This window comes from Saccopteryx leptura, chromosome 2 (assembly GCF_036850995.1).
Source record: "Saccopteryx leptura isolate mSacLep1 chromosome 2, mSacLep1_pri_phased_curated, whole genome shotgun sequence".
In the NCBI taxonomy this organism is placed as follows: domain Eukaryota; kingdom Metazoa; phylum Chordata; class Mammalia; order Chiroptera; family Emballonuridae; genus Saccopteryx; species Saccopteryx leptura.
The window spans coordinates 170,212,851-170,223,691 of NC_089504.1; the positions used below are offsets into that span (position 1 = coordinate 170,212,851).

Genomic DNA, 10,841 nt, shown 5'->3' on the forward strand with positions numbered 1-10,841 from the left:
TGGGTAATGCTGTACGACCCTTAGATGCTAACCAGAGAATGAACAAAATGAAAGAGACACCTCCGCCTCCGCCCCCGACGCTGAGGGGTCGGCTAGTTGTCTGGAGAGCGTGTCGGGAAATGTAGTCCTGCAGGCAGTCGGTGTGCCCCTGGCATGATGGGACTTTTAGTCCCGGCCGCGGTGCGTGCTGGGACTCGGCTTTGTCTTGGGAAACTTCCGCGAGAGCTGGTTCTCGCGTTTTTGCGCGCGTTCTGGAACCGCTGTGAGTGCGGGTTGGTTTCATATTCGTTTCTGATGTTGTCTAGAAACGCCGCAACTGGTGAACTGTGGAGCCGGATTTTCCGTTTAAACCGCGAATGCTAAGAACTGGGTTTGTGTTACATGTTCTCGTGGTCATCAGCCAGCAGAATTTTGTGTGTGTGTGTGTGTGTGTGTGTGTGTGCGCGCGTGTAATAAAATACTAATTTTTTTTTTCCTGGTGGACGGGCTGGCACTGAGACAGGCTGCTTAATCAAGTATTATTAAATTTAAAAATATAGTTAGGTATTATTATTTTTGTTGTGCCTTACAAAAATACCCTCACCACTTTTTGCGCATTAAAACCATATTAAAATCCACGGAATGATAGCACTTTTGGACAGAAATAGAACTTTGAGAATTTTTTGGTCTGCTTCCCACATTTTATATGAGAAAACTTTTGCAGAAAAGAGAAAAAGAATAGTTCTTAGTCTTTGAAGCCAGACATTTGGATCAGATTTAAATCCTGGGTCAATAGTAATATACTCAGGAGTGCAGCTTGTAAGAGTACAGGCCCTTCTGGAGTTAGACCTCAGGGGGCCTGGATTTTGACTATATATACTTATAAATTTGCCAGCTGTGTGACCTTGAGAAACTACTAAACCTTTCTGTTTTCCACTTCACAGGGTGCGTGTAATTGAAAACACATGTAAAACACTAAACATGTCACTGGTAGGTAATAGCTATGTAACCTTAAAATTCTTTTGTGGGCCCCAGTTTCCTCATCTGTAAAATGATAATACACATGTTGCTGGGAATTTGAAAGGATTAGATATAACTAAATCATCCAGTGTGTTAGTAGGCATTCCTAAAATCGTAGTAATAATAGTAGTAAATTAAAGAAAAAGCCAGAACTTCTATCTCAACTCATATTGCTGTGGAGGCTAAGATGTACATTTTTGTACCCCCTTTTATCTAATCAGTCTGCCTTATTTATTTATTTATTTATTTATTGGAACAGGTGGATGTGTAGGGGCCATCGTTATGAGATACCTTACTACCTTCCTGAAGAGGAAGCTGGCATTTGGAGTTGGGTAGAAGTTGGAGCCCAGGTTTTAAGCCAGTCCTGAGACCAACCCTTCCTCTGGACTTAAGTTATGTGAACTTAAACATTTCCTTATTGATTAAGCCAACTTGAATTAGGGGTTTCTGTTCTTTGCTGTCAAAAAACATTCTAATTTCCTCAGGAAGGTAAGTTCCTGACCATATCATCTAATGCACCTCCTGATTACACCCTGTTGTTACCCATTTATTTTACAGTTAAATACCACAGCCTACAATTATCTTATTTACTTATTTCCCCTCTGAATTGTGTGGTTCAGGAAACCAGTGATCTTGGTGTTCTTCTTCATAGTGCTTTGTAGATGTTCAATAAATATTTGGTGAGTGGTTGAATGATAAAAGCATATCATCAACTCATTGGAAAAAAGACATTTATCAGTTTTCCTCTAATACAGGGTTTTTCATCTTTGGCACTGTTCACCTATTAGACCAGATAATTCTTTTGTGGGCCATTGTTCTGTGCACTGTAGGGTATTTAACAGTATCCCAGGCCTCTACCCACTAGGTGCAGTAGCAGAAAGAAAAAAAAAGTCCTCTGATTGAGAACCACTGCTAACATGTCTACAAGATTTTATGTAAACTTAAGTGACATGAAAAAGGCATAATTTTAGGACATGTTTTTGAGATAAAGTAATGTTTGATTCCTGAACCATAGAGGCTAAGATGTAATTGTAGCTATGAATGAGACAACTCCAGCCTGTCTTACATGTGATCAGTGTGGGGAGGGGTCATATGTCTTATTTAGCACATGGCTTGCTATTGTGAAGATGTGCCCTGCCCATTCCAAGGAGTTAATTTTGACTGAGGTTAAGAAATGTTTTTATGATTATAAATTATTTTCTTCAGACAATGACTCATCACTTCTTTGTCTCAATTTTTTTACTTAGGAACTAACAATCAGAATGCCTGCAGTTACTGAAAATTATTAAGTAGTTCTTACATTTATGACCACCTTAACAATTCTGTTATAGTGGAAGAAATTTAATATTTGGATAACCAAGACCATTGTTGCCGTATATAATATTCCGATTTTTCACACTGAAAACAAAATTCATATGCCAGAAATAGATTTCTCTTGTCTTCTTTTCTTAGTTTCATCCACACATGTGGGAAAAAGGAAAGGAGTCAGTGTCCTGTAACTTCTCTATTCTGAACTATAATCAGGTAAATGAAAGTCCTTATACATAAGGATGAGTCATTTTCATACAGACTACTTGAATTACCCTGTTGAAAGGAGGTGCCTTCATTTTAGAGGGGTGGGGACAACCACTAAAGGGTTGGCATATTTTTTTATGTCAAATGGATTCTGAAACCAGGATATGTCTGAGCTTTAGTGATGTTGACATTATGAATGTCATCCTTGGGTCTCACATTAGTCCTTGGAACTGCAATGACTTAATGATCCATGGAGGAGGGTGGGAGTGGTGGAATAAATAACATTTTCAGGATTTATTTTTGTTGGGCAAGTTGGACTCGTCTTACCTCAGGTGTGCCAGTGAGGTGAAATCCTTCTAGAAAGTTTAAGAGAGCTGGCTACCTGCTTACAAAGTCAACCCTTGGCAAGGATGGATATAATCACAGAGGTCATTTGTCTAATAGCAGATAACTGAATGATGTGGAAAAGAGACAGACGTGAGAACTAAGAGTCATACAAATTCAAGTTGTTTGATTTAATCCTACATAAAGGAAAAACAGTGAAAAGGGATATTTCTTGCTGCTTCTGAATGATGAATCACTCCAGAACCATTGCTCAAGCCTTCTGACTGCTTTCTACATCTGCCGACATAAGGAGTAAGGTATGTTAGGAGGAGTGAGTAAAGCATTTGAGGAGACACCTTACAACCTCAGGGAGAGGGGAAAATGCAGTGACCGTGAGGAAGCTGATATTGCTGATTAATGACCCTGAAGCCAACTATTTAAATTGTAAATGTCAAGCCTGTTTTTCCTGAGGAAGTTTGTAAATGGGTATCATTCATTAAAAAATCTTTTGTGGTCCTGGCTGGTAGGCTCAGCTGTAGAGCGTCGGCCTGGCTTGTGGAACTCCCAGGTTCGATTCCCAGCCAGGGCACACAGGAGAAGCGCCCATCTGCTTCTCTGCCTGTCCTCCTCTCTTCTGTCTCTTCCCCTCCTGCAGCAAGGCTCCATTGGAGCAAAGTTGGCCTGGGTGCTGAGAACGGCTCCATGGCCTCTGCCTCCAGTGCTAGAATGTCTCCGGCCGCAATGGAGCAACACCCCAGAGGGGCAGAGCATCGCCCCCTGGTGGGCATGCCGGGTGGATCCTGGTCGGGCACATGCGGGAGTCTGTCTTTCCCTACTTCTCACTTCGGAAAAATACAAAATAAAATCTTCTGTATTCCACAAATATGTTATGCCATTTTATGCTTGCAAAGGCTCTCTTCTGAGAAGGTCACCATTTAGCAACCCTGGTTACTTTTTGACAATAGAACAAGATAAACTCTTCTCCTTTGTGAAAGGAGGGAACAGGGTCAGCCCAAGAGAAAGAGGAATGTCTGTCCTGAGTTTCAGACCTGCCTTTCTCTGCCTGACTCAAGCTTCCTCATTCATTGTTGAATGTATCTCCTCAGTGTCCCAGAATGCAAATCCACTGCTCCCTATGCCAAGGTGCTTAAGCAGTATATACATGTTCTGTCCCTATCTGACTTTCTTTGGCCTTCCCAGGGCTGAGCAGCCTAACTGGCCAGAGAGCCCTGCAGTGCTACAGCATCAGCTAGCTGCCCAGCAATGTAAAGGTGCCCCTGATGCCTAGAACTAACCACGACAGACTGTTCCCTGGTGTCCTGCACTGGTCTGCCTTATTCTTCCAGGGTAGTGAGGACATCTAGGGAGAAGGGAGTATAATCTAGGCTCATTACCCTTGGGGGGGATGATGGAAGAACAGACCTTTTCTGATTCTTGAGAGTACAGGAAACCCCACTCTAACCACTATGACCTATGACATGTCCTTGAGGGTCACCTTTGTCCTTGAACAGAATCACAATTCTTCCTGGGGCAGAGTAAAGTGTGTCTAATAGGTTGTGGGGTTGCTTGGCAGGGATGGGGGTTCTGTAGTATTGAGGAGCCTTGGTCTGTTTCCAAGGAAGGTTCCAAGGACCATGTTAACTTTTTTCAATAGCAGTGGGTCTCCAGGACTTTAGTCGTGCTAAAATAAAGCCAATATGACCAAAGCTTTGTGTTTCTAAGTGCATCCTTGCCAGTTACATAATGAAAATATTCATTAGCCTCAGCTTGAATTATTTTTCTAACTAGTCCACTGTGCACTTGGCTCATACAGAGTAGCCCTGGCTTCACCTATGATGGATAGGAACAGTCTGCCCTGGGGATATGGTGATGGCCCCGGCCAGGTGCAGGACCAGCCCGCAGGCTGCAGTGCTGGGGTAGTGAGAGATACAGACTATATGCTAGAGACTGTCGGGAGTCAGAAGGGTTTGGGTGTCACGCCTGGCATTGCAGCCTTCCGCAACAAGATAACATCTCTGAAATCTTACCTATAAAATGTGGATCGGAAGTCCCACCACACTGTAGTAGAATGTAGACCAATTAAATAATATAACACAAGGAAAGCACCTGCCACGCACAAGGAGCATGGGCAAGAGCAGTTCAGTTACCTCCTTGACTGATCTAGTCACCTGGGATACTGCCAGTTACCTTCATTCCTATGTAAACCTCTCCCAGTAAGACAACATGGCCCTGTTTACTTGACTGAGTGCTGTTTAGATAATCAACAGTCCACAGATTAAAAAAAAAATTAGACCAATACATGTTAATATCTTGACAGATAATTCAAAATCAGAGAATCCAATTTTAGCAGGAAGGTAAAAATACATACTTGTGAAAGATTCCTAAGGCTATGTATTTTGGAGATGTTTACTTTGTCACTGCCCTGGAAAGATTAACCTGGCTTTATTTTCTTTACCTTTATTTCTGTTACATTGTTCTTTAAACCCTTTCTTCAATGTTATTTTATAACACTATGTTTCTGCCTAATGGATCTGATATCAGCCCCTCCAAGGGAATAATACAGAACCGCACCAGCCCGGCCTGTGTTGAGCAGTGGAAGTTTCCCCAAGTCCAGGCATTGATCCGTTCATCCAACAAATATTTGTGGAATTCCTCTTGTAGAATTCCACAAAGTATTTCTGTAAAAGTATTACAGTTGATTCAAAGATTATTAACAACAACAACGAACAATGTTTGCCCACCTGCTGGGATGAGTGGTACTGGGAGGTGTAAGCAAAGGGCCCCAGGGAGTTCAGGGGAAGCCCAGAGCTTAGGGATGAGAGAGAGCTCTTCACACACCTCAGCTCTCATTGCACCTGTGTGACTGGGCAGCTGCATATGCCCTTGCAGCATTTGCACCTTCGGAATGTGAGTCCTCCATCATTGAGTTGACGTTCCTGGCCACTTTGTGCTAAGGGTGCCTCCTGGACATTTACTGGTGCTGTCTTGGGAAGTCCTCACCACACTGCTATAAGGCATCTGATGACAAGTGCTATTTTATCCTCTCCTGTCCTTCTAATGTATATATTCATTTAATAAACTTTGGGCTAAGCCCTGTGCTAGAAAGCACTTGGTTTAAAGAAATAAAGTGATAAAGACCACACCTCAAACATCTCAATCTAATCAGGGACTCCCATTGACAAATAGTGATGCCATGTAATCATGGTAAGGCAGCACTGTGCATGGAACAGTATTGCAAGCAGAAGCAGGACACGCAGTTCAGCCTGGGCCAGGGATGTGTAGCAGACCGCTGAGCTGAGGTGAGGGCTGGAGGAAGGGGCCTCTGTTTCCCTCTCAGAGGAGGCAAATACAAAGAAGATGGACCGGCCCATGAGGCTGAGCCACTTAGTGTTTCTGGAAAGCAACAAGGGTCATGGTCAGGAATGAGGAACAGTTATGTAAAAACATGAGCACAACAGAGTGTCCATTACTAAGGATGTCTTTCCAGATGGTATCTGAGAACTAAAAGGCTGGTAAGGGTTTCAGGGACCTTGTTGATGTTACAATAGTAATGGCTCTCCAGAAAACAGATTACGATAAAATCAGTATAGCCAAACCTTTTGTTTAGAAACATGTCCTTAACAAATTTCAGCCTGAATTTTTTTTCAATTTTGCACCTTCCTCATTTGGAGTTATCCAGATGAGGCCTGTTCACGGGCCCAGGCCTTTTAAACATCGTGAACTCTGGGCTGGTTTGCACATTTGATTGGCAAAATCTCAACAATTTCAAAATGGTGTTTTGTGTCCTAGATGCTTCTAAAGGAGGGTGACCCGCTGCCCCCCTGGCATGGACCACTTGTTATACCATTGACCCAAAGCCAAGGGCCACCCCAAACAGGACCAGTGAGGTCATTCACCCGGCTTCCTGCAGGCAGCACCACCACAGCCGGGAGATAAGTGGACCACAAAAAAGAAGTCTCTATCCAAGCATTTGTGGGCTAAGAGTAAAGCCAGTGTGTCAGACACCAGAGCAGTTGTGTCACTGAACTGTAGAAATGAGATTGCTTATGCAGAAAGCAAGAATCATAGAAACTTGAATTTATTCTGCCACCCAGGGGAGCCAGAGACTCATGAAAATCTTATACAAACCTGCCAAAATGAAGAGCCATCGTCACAGCAAAGCAGTATTTTAGTTTAGGTGTTTGCATTTGCAGGCAACAATAAAAACTAACAACAAATAACAAAAAAATGGAGTTTATTGATTCACAGAACTTGGAAGCTTTGGGGTGTCTCTGGTATAGGTTTAGCCATATCTCTGGTATAGGCCCATATCTGGGCCTCCCGTGGGCTCACCAGGACTTGCCCCCTTTCCCAGTTCATGTCTCAGCTGAGCTCCGCTTCCTGTTGGCTCTCTTCCTGCCGTGGGCCTTCACTTGTGTGGCAGCGTCAGGTCCTGCAGCTGCAGCGGGCACAGCACTTCCACTGGGAAGAGGAGAGCCCCTGGGCAGCACGCATGTTTTCCAGAAAACCTCTCAGGGTCCCTCTGAGATAGGTCCCTTCTATCCCATCCTCATTTTACAAATGAGAGGGGCTCTGCTGGATTAGCTTATTTCCCAAAGAACACTGGTAAGCAAGCGGCCAGCCAGTTGTTAAATACAGGAGTCTTCTCTTGATCAAAGGGGAGGGCAAGGGCTTAGGGCACTGGCTGGCAGGCTGGGAGAGAGAGCCAGTGGGTGTGAGTGTGGGCACAGGCAATCCGAGGAGACAATACAGTGCTTTTAAGTAGCTCCTCTTTCTTCAAACACGGCCTAAGCCGCCAATCCCTAACAGTAAGTGCCAAAGAATACGAGCATTTTTGTTCCATTAGAGGCACAGGTTAGTGTCTGGTGAGGCTTCAGAAGTGTTGCCAAGGACAGAGCTCCTGTCTGACCTCACACCCAGCAGATCCTAACCCTCCCAGGGGGAAGGAGAATGGGTCTGCAGGCTGCTCTGGGGGGCAAGGCTGTTCTAAGAGACTCTCCTGCCCTGGGATACTGTATTTCCCTATTAGTTGAGCTAGCCCAAGCTGTTAGATCTTCCCAGAGAGGCTGCCCTAAGTCCAGCAGGAGTGGGAACAGCTGTGGGGATGAATCTGAAAGCCCGGGGGGGGGGGTGCTGCCTGGAAGGGCTGGGGGTTCATGTATTTAGAGTGACTAAACTGGGAGCTCGCTATGTTCAGAAAGCAAGGGTATGTAACAAGACAGGTGGGACACTCTAGTTTCTCCTGGAATTGAAGTGAAAGATCAGGACTACACTGGGGAATGGGGGATGAAGGCCATCCAGAGCACACGTGACAAAGACAGATGGGAATTCAAGCTGGAGGAAGCCAGGCCTTGCTCCTGAAAATTTAATCAACCTGTGATGTGACTCTAGTCATTGTGGGCCACTGCCCAAGTACAGCAATGACTGATTTTATGCTGTTTGTATTTCATGGTTTTCTTTTGATTTTACCCAAGAATTTTTTTTTTTTTTTTTGTATTTTTCTGAAGCTGGAAACGGGGAGAGACAGTCAGACAGACTCCCGCATGCGCCTGACCGGGATCCACCCGACATGCCCACCAGGGGCGACGCTCTGCCCACCAGGGGGCGATGCTCTGCCCCTCCCGGGCGTTGCTCCGCCGCGACCAGAGCCACTCTAGCGCCTGGGGCAGAGGCCAAGGAGCCATCCCCAGCGCCCGGGCCATCTTTGCTCCAATGGAGCCTCAGCTGCGGGAGGGGAAGAGAGAGACAGAGAGGAAGGAGGGGGGGTTGGAGAAGCAAATGGGCCTATGTGCCCTGGCCGGGAATTGAACCCGGGACCCCCGCACGCCAGGCCGATGCTCTACTGCTGAGCCAACCGGCCAGGGCCTGATTTTACCCAAGAATTTTAAAACACTGTATTCTGTTTTAGCTATGCTAGGAAGGGAGGGAGGGAAGAGGCAGGAGGGACAAAGGGAGGCAGAAAAAGGATTCACACAAAAAGACTTGTGAGCTGTGTTAGCATTGATAATATTTGGATGGCACCTGCATCCCCAGGCCCTGCCTTGCAGTAGTCACCTTTTTGCATTTCTATAAAGAACAAAGTCAGACAAGGGCCCCTGTAGCCATAAGGCTGTGCCTCATGGGGAGGTGAGTTCTTTGGTGGTGGAGGGGATCATTTTCTTAGGCCAGTGGCCAACCTGAGGGGCCCTTGGCCTTGTTTCTCCTGGATCCACACACATTCACCACTTTGGCACTCATTCACTCAACAAACATTCACCAAGTGTCTCTGACATGCCAGGCCTTCAGCTAAGCCCTTGGTTTTCTGCAGTAAACAATACACAAAAATCCTTGCCCTCATGGAGTTTACATTTTAATAGAAGGAGACTCCCCCTAAATGACAGCCTGTGGTAAGAACTATGAAGAAAACTAAAGCAGAGTAAGGAAGGAGCGTGGTACAGGGGACTGTGTGTGTGTGTACCTGTGCACGAGTGTGCATGGGATCCTTTTTTAAATACGGTGATGACAAATGAACAGAGACCTAAAGAAACTGAGAGATGATACAGATATCTGGGGGACAGATTCTAAGCAGAGGGAAAAATACATGCAAAGGCCCTGGGGTAGGAGCTTGGTTGGTGTGTTCAGCAAGTAGCAAGGAGGCCAGTGAGCCCTGAATGGAGTGACAAAGGGAGAAGTGATAGGGTGAGAGTCATAGGGGTAGCTGGGATCGTCTATGATAATCACAGACCTTATAGGCCACAACTAAGATCTTTTATTTACCTCTGACTGAGGTGTAAAGCCATTGGGGAATTTTGTGTAGAGGAGTCATGATTCTCAAAGGATCATTCTTGGTGCTGCGTGAGGTCCAAGCAGCTCTGTCCAGCACAAATACAATGTGAGCCACAATGCGAGTTGTAAGTGCAATTTAAAGTTTTCTAGTAGCCACATTAAGAAGTAAAAAGAAACAGATGAAAATAATTTTAATGTTTAATTTAACCTAACATAGCTAAATTATTAATAGTACATGTAATCAATATAAAAATTATTGAGATAATTTATATAATATTTTATATTAAATCTTTGAAATCTGTTGTATATTTTATCTTACTGCTCCTTTTCAGAATAGTCACATTTCAAGTCCTTAATAGCCTCATGTGGCTTGTGGTTACCCTACTCTGTAGCACAAGTCTATGCCATAGGGAATGTGGAAACAGGGTTGCCAGCTGGGATGTTCTTGTGAGGTGCAGAGGGGAGATAATGGTGAAGAAAGATGAAACTAAGGTCCAGAGCATTCCCAGAACTAGCAATCCAGAACAACTGCTGCTCCTCAAGGCAAGGCATAGAGCTTGCAGTCTCACTCACTCTGCTCCCTGTAGGGAGAAGGCAGAACCCTGCTGGGAACACCTGACATAGAACAACCACATTGCAAGAGAAGAATCCATATTCAGTTATATTCACCCCGAATATGGCCTAAGCCCTAGGTGTCCAGCTTCACCCTCACCCAGCCATGGGGGTGATTGTTCAGGCAGTACTTGGACTACTGTTTCTTGGATGTGAGACATTTAGGAATAAATCCTCAGGGTGAAAGACAGATGAGTAGTTTCTTACTTCAAACACCAACTCAAAGCCTAAACAACTCCTTCAAAGCATCCCATCAACCATCAGTTTCCTTATGGGGAGGATTTTTCAAACTAAAGCAGAATTCTAATAGCTCACCTGTATTTTTGTGTCCAAATGGCCCTTAGTGGAAATTTAATGATGTCTTCAGGGAGAAGTAAACACAACAAAACAAAGAATAAGTGCTCAGCCAAGACTATAGACCTATTTCAAGTTGGCTTTTTAAAAACAAGCTATGTTTGGGAGTTTATTGGAAGGATGTTGGGAAGTGAAGCTATAGAGCATCATGTAGAGCAGTGGCCTCCAACCTTTTTTGGGGCACAGACTGGTTTAATGTCAGAAAATATTTTCAAGGACCGGCCTTTAGGGTGGAACGGATAAATGTATCACGTGACCGAGACAAACGTCAA

At 44.6% G+C, this 10,841-nt stretch overlaps 1 long non-coding RNA gene across 2 annotated transcripts; it reads left to right on the plus strand.

Annotated features, from left to right (window-relative positions):
• The first annotated feature begins 146 nt into the window (after nucleotides 1–146).
• Nucleotides 147–3,710, plus strand: LOC136395119 (uncharacterized). 2 transcript variants are annotated; one of them, XR_010749273.1, is made up of 6 exons: nucleotides 147–370; nucleotides 924–969; nucleotides 1,259–1,488; nucleotides 2,452–2,523; nucleotides 2,827–2,942; nucleotides 3,046–3,710. It is a non-coding gene; the product is annotated as an uncharacterized lncRNA (long non-coding RNA). The 2 variants fall into 2 exon arrangements; XR_010749272.1 differs by lacking the exon at nucleotides 2,827–2,942.
• The last annotated feature ends 7,131 nt before the right edge of the window (nucleotides 3,711–10,841 follow it).